Raw genomic sequence first — 9,955 nt, forward strand, 5'->3', positions numbered from 1 at the left:
CTGCCATTCCGAAATGGAGCCATTTATCACTACTCTTTGTTTCCTGTCAGCCAACCAACTTTCAATCCAAGTTAGTACTTTGCTCCCAATACCATGCGCCCTAATTTTGCTCACTAACCTCCTATGTGGGACTTTATCAAAAGCTTTCTGAAAGTCCAGGTACACTACATCTACTGGATCTTCCTCGTCCATCTTCAGAGTTACATCCTCAAAAAATTCCAGAAGATTAGTCAAGCATGATTTCCCCTTCATAAATCCATGCTGACTCTGACCTATCCTGTTACTACTATCCAGATGTGTCGTAATTTCATCCTTTATAATAGACTCCAGCATCTTTCCCACCACTGAGGTCAGACTAACTGGTCTATAATTTCCTGCTTTCTCTCTCCCACCTTTCTTAAAAAGTGGTACAACATTAGCCACCCTCCAATCCACAGGAACTGATCCTGAATCTATCGAACTCTGGAAAATAATCAACGCATCCACGATTTCTCGAGCCACCTCCCTCGGTACCCTGGGATGTAGACCATCAGGCCCCAGGGACTTATCAACCTTCAGACCTAACAGTCTCTCCAATACCATTTCCTAGCAAATATAAATTCCCTTAAGTTCAGGTCCTTCAGCCACCGTTATCTCAGGGAGATTGCTTGTGTCTTCCCCAGTGAACACAGATCTGAAGTATCAATTCAATTCTTCTGCCATTTCTTTGTTCCCCATAATATATTCCCCTGTTTCTGTCTTCAAGGACTCAATTTTAGTCTTAACCATTTTTTTACCTTTCACATACCTAAAAAAACTTTTACTATCCTCCTTTATATTTTTGGCCAGTTTACCTTCGTATCTCATTTTTTCTCTGCGTATTTCCTTCTTAGTAATCATCTGTTGTTCTTTAAAAGCTTCCCAGTCCTCCGTTTTCCCACTTATCTTTGCTATGTTATACTTTTTCTCTTTTAACTTTATATGTTTCTTTTTGAGTGCGAGCAGCAGCTGAGTTTAAACGAACCCGGAAGGCTACAGCTAAGGTGAGACGGTTTGTTTTAAAATTACTTAGCGGTAGCGGGCAGCGGTGTTTTTTTTTCTCTTCACAGGAAGAGCGGGAGCAGCAGTGGGAAGTGACGATGACCAGAGGGGCAGACGGAAGCTGGTGTAGCGCAAGCTTACCTGGGTAGGTTTTTTTTCCTATAAAAGCGCGCAGGAGAGGTACCCAAGGCACTACAGAGGTAGTGCCTCCCACCCTCCCTCCTCCTCTAACCTAATAATAAGACCCGCTGTGGTAAGTAGGTAAGTGCTGCATTTTGCTTGTTGTATTCTTTAGACCTAGTCTTTTTTTTAAAAAAGGTTACTTTTAGAGGGATGGCAGTGAAGGCAGTGCAATGTTCCTCTTGCAACATGTTTGAGGTGAGGGATGCCATGGTCGTCCCTGCTGATTACACTTGCAGGAATTGCACCCATCTCCAGCTCCTCCAAGACCGTGTTAGGAACTGGAGCTGGAGTTGGATGAACTTAGGATCATTCGGGAGGCAGAGGGGGTCATAGATCGGAGCTTTAGGGAAGTAGTAACTCCAAAGATTGCAGACAGATGGGTGACAGTGAGGGGGACTGGGAGGAAGCAGCCAGTGCAGGGACCCCCTGTGGCCATTCCCCTCAAGAGCAAGTATACCGTTTTGGATACTTGGGGGGACGACTTACCAGGGGTAAGCAATGGGGTTCAGGCCTCTGGCACGGAGCCTGTCCCCGTTGCTCAGAAGGGAAGGGTGGAGAAGAGCAGAGCAATAGTTATTGGGGACTCGATAGTTCGGGGCACAGATAGGCGGTTCTGTGGGGGCGAGAGAGACTCACGTTTGGTATGTTGCCTCCCAGGTGCAAGGGTATGTGACGTCTCTGATCGTGTTTTCCGGGTCCTTAAGGGGGAGGGGGAGCAGCCCGAAGTCGTGGTCCACATTGGCACCAATGACATAGGTAGGAGGAGGGCTGAGGATGTTAGGCAGGCTTTCAGGGAGCTAGGTTGGAAGCTCAAAGTTAGAACAAACAGAGTTGTTGTCTCTGGTTTGTTACCTGTGCCACGTGATAGAGAGTCGAGGAATAGGGAGAGAGAACAGTTAAATGCGTGGCTACAGGGATGGTGCAGGAGGGAGGGATTCCAGTATCTGGATAACTGGGGTTCTTTCTGGGGAAGGTGGGACCTCTATAAACAGGATGGTCTACACCTGAACCTGAGGGGCACCTGGGGGGAGGTTTGCTAGTGCTCTTGGGGGGGGTTTAAACTAACTCTGCAGGGGCATGGGAACCTAGACTGTAGCTTTAGGGTGCAGGACCTGGAGTGTAGGAAGGTTAGGAACATGGCATCAATCTCAAAGGAGGGTGCCTGTAAACAGGAAAGTGGCTTGAAGTGTGTATACTTCAATGCAAGAAGTATACGAAATAGGTGAACTTGCAGCGTGGGTTGGTACCTGGGATTTCGATGTTGTGGCTATTACGGAGAGATGGGTAGAACAGGGACAGGATTGGCTGTTGCAGGTTCCAGGGTTTAAATGTTTTAGTAGGGTCAGAGGTGGGGGTAAAAGAGGGGGAGGTATGGCATTGCTTGTCAAAGATAGTATTACAGCGGTGGAAAGGACGATGGATGAAGACTCGCCATCTGAGGTAGTTTGGGCTGAGGTTAGGAATAGGAAAGGTGAGGTCAACCTGTTAGGAGTTTTCTACAGGCCTCCTAATAGTCCTAGAGATGTAGAAGAAAGGATTGCAAGGATGATTCAGGAGAAGAGTGAAAGTAATAGGGTGGTTGTTATGGGGGACTTTAACTTTCCAGATATTGACTGGGAAAGCTATAGCTCAAGTTCGTTAGATGGGTCGGTGTTTGTCCAATGTGTGCAGGAGGGTTTCCTGACACAAAATGTAGACAGGCCAACAAGAGATGAGGCCATACTGGATTTGGTTCTGGGTAATGAACCAGGCCAGGTGTTAGAATTGGAGGTAGGTGAGCACTTTGGGGACAGTGACCACAATTCGGTGACTTTTACTCTAGTGATGGAGAGGGATAAGTGTGCACTGCACGGCAAGAGTTATAGCTGGGGGCAGGGAAATTATGATGCAGTGAGGCATGACCTAGGATGTGTGGCTTGGAAAAGTAGGCTTCAAGGCAAGGGCACAATTGATATGTGGAGCTTGTTCAAGTAGCAACTATTGAGTTTCCTTGATAAGTATGTACCTGTCAGGCAGGGAGGAAAGGGTCGTGTGAGGGAGCCGTGGTTTAATAAGGAATTGGAATCCCTTGTTAAATGGAAGAGGGCGGCCTATGTAAAGATGAGGCGTGAAGGTTCAATTGGGGTGATTGAGAGTTATAAGTTAGCCAGGAAGAATCTGAAGAGAGAGCTAAGAGCAGCAAGGAGGGGACATGAAAAGTCCTTTGTTGGTAGGATTAGGGAAAACCCAAAGGCTTTCTACAGGTATGTCAGAAATAAAAGAATGACTAGGGTAGGAATAGGTCCAGTCAAGGATAGTAGTGGGAAGTTGCGTGTGGAGGCTGAAGAGATTGGGGAGACACTGAATGAATACTTTTCGTCAGTATTTACTCAGGAACAGGACATTGTTGCCGATGTGAATATTGAGTCACAATTAATTAGAATGGACGTCTTTGAGGTATGTAGGGAAGAGGTGTTGGAAATTCTGGAAAGGGTGAAAATAGATAAGTCCCCTGGGCCTAATGGCATTTATCCTAGGATTCTCTGGGAAGCAAGGGAGGAGATTGCAGAGCCATTGGCCTTGATTTTTATGTCCTCGATGTCTACAGGAATAGTGCCAGAAGACTGGAGGATAGCAAATGTGGTTCCCTTGTTCAAGAAGGGGAGTAGGGATAACCCTAGTAACTATAGGCCGGTGAGTCTCACTTCAGTTGTGGGCAAAATCTTAGAGAGAATTGTAAGGGATAGGATTTATGAACATCTGGATAGGAATAATGTGATCAAGGATAGTCAGCATGGTTTTGTGAAGTGCAGGTCATGCCTCACAAACCTTATTGAATTCTTTGAGAAGGTGACTAAGGAGGTCGACGAGGGTAAAGCGGTAGATGTGGTGTATATGGATTTCAGTAAGGCGTTTGATAAGGTTCCCCATGGTAGGCTACTGCAAAAAATACGGAGGTATGGCATTGAGGGTGAGTTGGAGGTTTGGATTAGGATTTGGCTGGCTGGAAGAAGACAGAGGGTAGTAGTTGATGGTAAAGGTTCATCTTGAAGTGCAGTTACTAGCGGTGTTCCGCAAGGATCTGTTTTGGGACCATTGCTGTTTGTCATTTTTATAAATGACCTGGAGGAGGGGCTAGAACGTTGGGTGAGCAAGTTTGCGGATGATACGAAAGTCGGTGGAGTTGTTGACAGTGAGGATTAAATGTGTCAGGTTACAGCGGGATATAGATAAGCTGCAGAACTGGGCAGAAAGGTGGCAAATGGAGTTCAATGTAGCTAAGTGTGAGGTGATTCACTTCGGTAAGAGTAACAAAAAGACGGGGTACTGGGCTAATGGTCGGATACTTAGTAGTGTGGATGAGCAGAGGGATCTTGGTGTCCATGTACACAGATCTCTGAAAGTTGCCACCCAGGTAAATAGTGCGGTGAAGAAGGCATATGGCGTACTAGCTTTTATTGGTAGAGGAATTGAGTTCCGGAGCCCTGAGGTCGTGTTGCAGTGGTATAAGACTCTGGTGCGGCCGCATCTGGAGTATTGTGTGCAGTTTTGGTCGCCATACTATAGGAAGGATATGGAGGCACTGGAACGAGTGCAGAGGAGGTTTACCAGGATGTTGCCTGGTATGGTAGGAAGATCATATGAGGAAAGGCTGAGGCACTTGGGGCTGTTTTCATTGGAGAAAAGATGGTTTAGGGGTGACTTGATAGAGGTGTACAAGATGATTAGGGGTTTAGATAGGGTTGACCATGAGAATCTTTTTCCACGTATGGAGTCAGCTATTACGAGGGGGCATAGCTTTAAATTAAGGGGTGGTAGGTTTAGGACAGATGTTAGGGGTAGATTCTTTACTCAGCGAGTCGTGAGTTCATGGAAGGCCCTGCCAGTAGCAGTGGTGGACTCTCCCTCTTTATGGGCATTTAAACGGGCATTGAATAGGCTTATGGAGAATAGTGGGCTAGTGTAGATTAGGTGGGCTTGGATCGGCGCAACATTGAGGGCCAAAGGGCCTGTACTGCGCTGTATTTTTCTATGTTCTATGTTCTATAACTTCCCTCGTCAGCCACGGCCACCCACGCCTCCTCCTAGGATCTTTCTTCCTTTTTGGAATGAACTGATCCTGCATCTTCTGCATTATACACAGAAATATCTGCCATTGTTCCTCCACTGTCATCCCTGCTAAGGTATTGCACCATTGAACTTTGGCCAGCTCCTCCCTCATAGCTCCATAGTTCCCTTTATTCAACAGAAATATTGTCACTTCTGATTGTTAAAGAGAAGTTGAAATGTTAGGAGCAAACAGATAAGATGAATTCTAATGCTGACCAGCTGAAGAGTCTTCTTAAGAGGGTCAGTGTGGCAGAAAAGATTTATGTCTTGGAAATGAAGTATATGGAACTGTGCAGGTGGGGGAGAGATTTGGCTTTTAGCATTTGGGTATTGAAAGAGGTCATCAGTGCCTGCTATTATAGGGGAAGAAATCAGAGAATAAAGCTACCACTCACAATGTACAAAAGGAAAGCTGGAGTTGACAATAGGAGACTGTTAGATTTCAGCTTCACTGCAACGAGAGACAAAACCCTCAACAGGAAAGTGGGTCCCAAAGTATTAAAGGAGTATGATTTGAGGAAAGGGGTGGCAAGGCACAGGTCATGTTCTCAGACTGATTCAGCATTGAAGATGCAACCTATGCCTTTCCAAGCAATTGGACATATACAACTGCACTAATCACAACCTTATTGTGGCCTTGAACATGTATGCTTTTGGCTTCTTCCAATAATCTTTTGCAGACCTCAATGGTACATCACAAATGGCAACATCCAGAGCTGGGTAGTATGTTCTTTTTGTGACAGATGAAGCCTTGTAGGAACAAGCACCATGGTTTTCAGCACCAGCGACTGAACCTGCTCCACTTGCAAGGACTCTGCTTCTACCGCCTTTTCAGGGAGGGTTTTCCAGAGATGTGTGACCCTCGCACTTTTAAATGAGCATGTCTTGATTTTTGAACAGTGACCCACAGTTCTAGATTCTCCCATAAGAGAAAAGAACCTCCCCACATCCAGCCTGGAAACACCCTTCAGGATTTTATGTTTCAATCAGGTTGTTGCTCACTCTTCGGAACTCCAATGGATACAAGCCTCGGCTATCAAGCCTTTCCTCATAAGACAGCATTTCCAACCCAGGTATAATTTATTACATCTTTTCTGAAATGCCTTTAACACATTTACATTCTTCCTTAAATGAGGTAAGCAAAGCTGTACAGTACTCAAGATGTGGTCTCACAATGCCTCTCAAATTGAAGCAAATCAGTTGAACCATATTTTTGTATTCAATGCCCTTTGTAATAAATAAGTGAATAAAATGTTACCTAATTACTTTTGAGTCTGCATACTAATGTTTTGTGATTCTTGCACAAGAACACCCAAATCAGCCTTGGCACTAGAAAAGAGAACAGCAGAAACAGCCTTGTGGACACTGCAAAGCCCTCCTTACTAGCATCTGGGGGCTAGTGCCAAAATTGGGGGACCTGTCTCTCAGACTAGTCAAGTGACAACCTGACAGTCATACTCACAGAATCATACTTTACAGACAATGTCTCAGACACCACCATCACCATCCCTGGATATGTTCTGCCCCACTGACAGGACAGACCCAGCAGAAGTGGTGGCACAAGGATGTATAGTTGGGAGGAGTTGCCCTGCAAGTCCTCAACATTGATTCTGGATCCCGTGAAGTATCATATCCACAAACATCCTTTCACTCCATCACCACCCCTCATCAGCAGCAGATTATCTGCAAAAATTCACCAAAGATAGCAGTTTTGAAACTCACTACCTAGAAGGACAAAGGCAGCAGCTACATGGGAAAACCAACACATGCCAGTTTCCCTCCAAGCCGCTCACCATCCTTACTTGGAAATACATCGCCATTCATTCACTGTCGCTGGGCCAAGATCTTGGAATTCCCTGCCTAATGGCAATGTAGGTAAACCTACAGCAGCGGTTCAAGAAGGCAGCTCACCACAACCTGCTCAAGGGCAACCATGGACAGGCAATGAATGCTGACCAGGCAGGCACACCCACATTCCACGAATGAATAAAATAAACTCTCTGCATCTCAGAGCTCTGTAATCTCTCACCATTTAGATAAAATTATAAATAGGAAAAGCGTAACAATTGATAGCTTCCCTTAGAAATTAAAAGCCATTTCAATGGGTGTTCTGCAGGACTTAGTGTTGGGACCCCTGCTGTTTGTTTTATACATTTGTGATTTGGACTTGAATGTGGGAGTGCAGTTGGGAAATTTGCAGATGATGCAAAAATTGGCCAGGTTGAGGATAGCTGTAAGCTCCAAAATGATTTAGATGGGTTGGTGGAGTGAGCAGATTGAGTTTAATTTTGATAAGTATGCAAGAATGAATTTAGTAAAAGGGAATGTGTAATAATCAGGAGTATACTGAGAGGGGTAGAAAAAGTGAGAGACTCGTCTGCGAGTGTGCAGGTCCATTGAGGTGGCAGTACTGGTAGATAAGTATGTAAAAGAGGCATCTGAAATGCTCTCCCGATGGCAGAGGTACAGAAGTGGAGATATAATGATGAAACTGTTTAAAACAAAAGTATTGTGTGCAGTTCTGGTCACCACATCACAGGAAGAACGTAATTGCTCTGGAGAAAATACAGGAAAGATTGCTAGAATATTACTGACCTAAATAATTGTAGCTACGAGATTGGTGAGAGTGGGGTTGTGTTATGAAGATGTGGGCACACAGTACCTTTTAAGAGAGTTAAAAGCAACAGAACTATCTGACAACATCAAGTGTTCCAAAAAACGATATAATGTAACCTTTTGGTCCAGCAGTTAGGGTAGCTGGTTGCCTGGAGACAGAAACAGGTTTGAATTAGGCAATCAGTTTAAATTATACCACAAAAAGAGGCAAACTCCAATCCAGTTTGAATTGAATATATTGATAATCTTAAAAGCCAATGACACAATTTGATGCTTTGGGGTATAAGACCAGGTAAAATCTGCATCTTAAGTGCTGTAGCCTGCCGGGCCATGGGCTATGTGCAGGAATTAGAAAGGGTATTTGGGTGTCTTTGTGTCCAAACTGGCAAGGTGGGTAAAATGGCCCACTTCAAGAGAGCAGCAACAGGAAGTATTTGGGCTCTTGGCCTGTCTGCTTCTATCACTAGGCCTGCCACATCCTTTCTTTCAATTATTTTCTCTCTAACATCCAATTCATTTTACCTTCAGGTAGGCAAGGTGGTTCCAAGATGCTGCTTCAGTTGAGAATATGGTGTGGATCCAGCTGGTCCTCGTGGGTGCATCCTGGTGGGTTCTTCAACTCAGCTGCTGCGGCTGTAGCTTTCAAGGCAAGGTAGGTCCAAGCCTTGGATTCTAATAGCTGGCCTGGGACACTTTACGGTGGCCTTGGTGGTGGGTTTTTGTCAGTGTTGGTCTGGGTCTCCTTGTGGGTGGTTTTGGTGTCGGTCTATGACTCCTTGTGGCTTTCCTTTGGCATTGGAGTGTCCGGCCCAGGATTCCAATGCGGCAATGGGGTCCTTGAGCCCAAAACCATGAAATAGACTAATTTTTCTTTTTTTTAAATATTCTTTTTAATTATACAATTCAAAACATTTTATTTCATTTTTTAAAATTATTACTGTGATTTTGTACTTTTGAAGGTCTGTAATGCTGGACTTTTTATTTCTTTATTTTTCTACCATTTTTCTGAAATATTTGTACTCAATGATCTGTCCCTAGGTACCTTTGTACCTAACATGGCACTTTAAACTTTTCACTGTATTCATCTGAGTACATGTGGCAATAAAGGTGATTTAATTCAATTCAATTCAATTCTGTGCTGTACCATTTCTGTGGTTCTAGTTTTTTTTATTTTCTTCCAGTAAAAATTGATATTTTCATTATACTCCATTTGCTTATTTGCCTATTCACTTAACCTGTTAATAACTTTTCATAAACTCCTTGCGTTTTCTACACAACTTAATTTCTCATACCAATCTTTGACTTGTCATCAAGTTTAGTAACCACACCTTCCATCCCTTCATCTAAGTTATTTATATTAATTATAATCAGTTGAGTTCCCAGCACAAATCCCTGTGGCACATCCCTCTTACATCATGCCTACCTGAAGAAAGACCTATTTACACCTATTATCTGCTTCCTGTTGGCCAGCCAATGTTCTATATATGAATTGGTATCCTTTCTTAAATAAGGAGTCCAAAATGGTACACAGTACTCCAGATATAATCTTAGAATTTTTGTATGTATTGCAGAATCTTTCGGCCTTCTTCTGTGACCATTCCCAGAAGCAACATAGAGTTTTGCCTGTTCTGGATTCTGCCATGTCCAATGTGATGCCCCAACCATTTTGACTTATTGAAGAATACGTTTGCCTACCATAAGCATTTTTTTAAGTATTGGAAAACTTGGTCAAAGCCTCTTTTGTTTTAGGTAAGAGTAACAAAGGAAAACAAATTGACCATTATTGGTCTGCAGCACCTTGTCTCTGGGGAGAGATTGGAGGGAGAGACATATTGGAAGAAAAATGATGGGTGAGAACAGATGCAAAGACTAACAGAAGTATGGGGAGAGAAATAGAGATTGAGAAGAGACAGTGAGAGACCATGGGACAGGGAGAGGCTAGAAGATTGAGTGAGAAAAAATGGAGTGAGAGAGAAAGGAACACGTAGTAGAAATATTGGGGAGAGAGACTGGAGAGAGGGATTGGTGAGATAGACGCAGAAAGTAT

The sequence above is a fragment of the Chiloscyllium plagiosum genome, unplaced genomic scaffold (assembly GCF_037043375.1).
Source record: "Chiloscyllium plagiosum isolate Xiang-an unplaced genomic scaffold, Cpla_swu_hap1 HiC_scaffold_1, whole genome shotgun sequence".
Taxonomy (NCBI): domain Eukaryota; kingdom Metazoa; phylum Chordata; class Chondrichthyes; order Orectolobiformes; family Hemiscylliidae; genus Chiloscyllium; species Chiloscyllium plagiosum.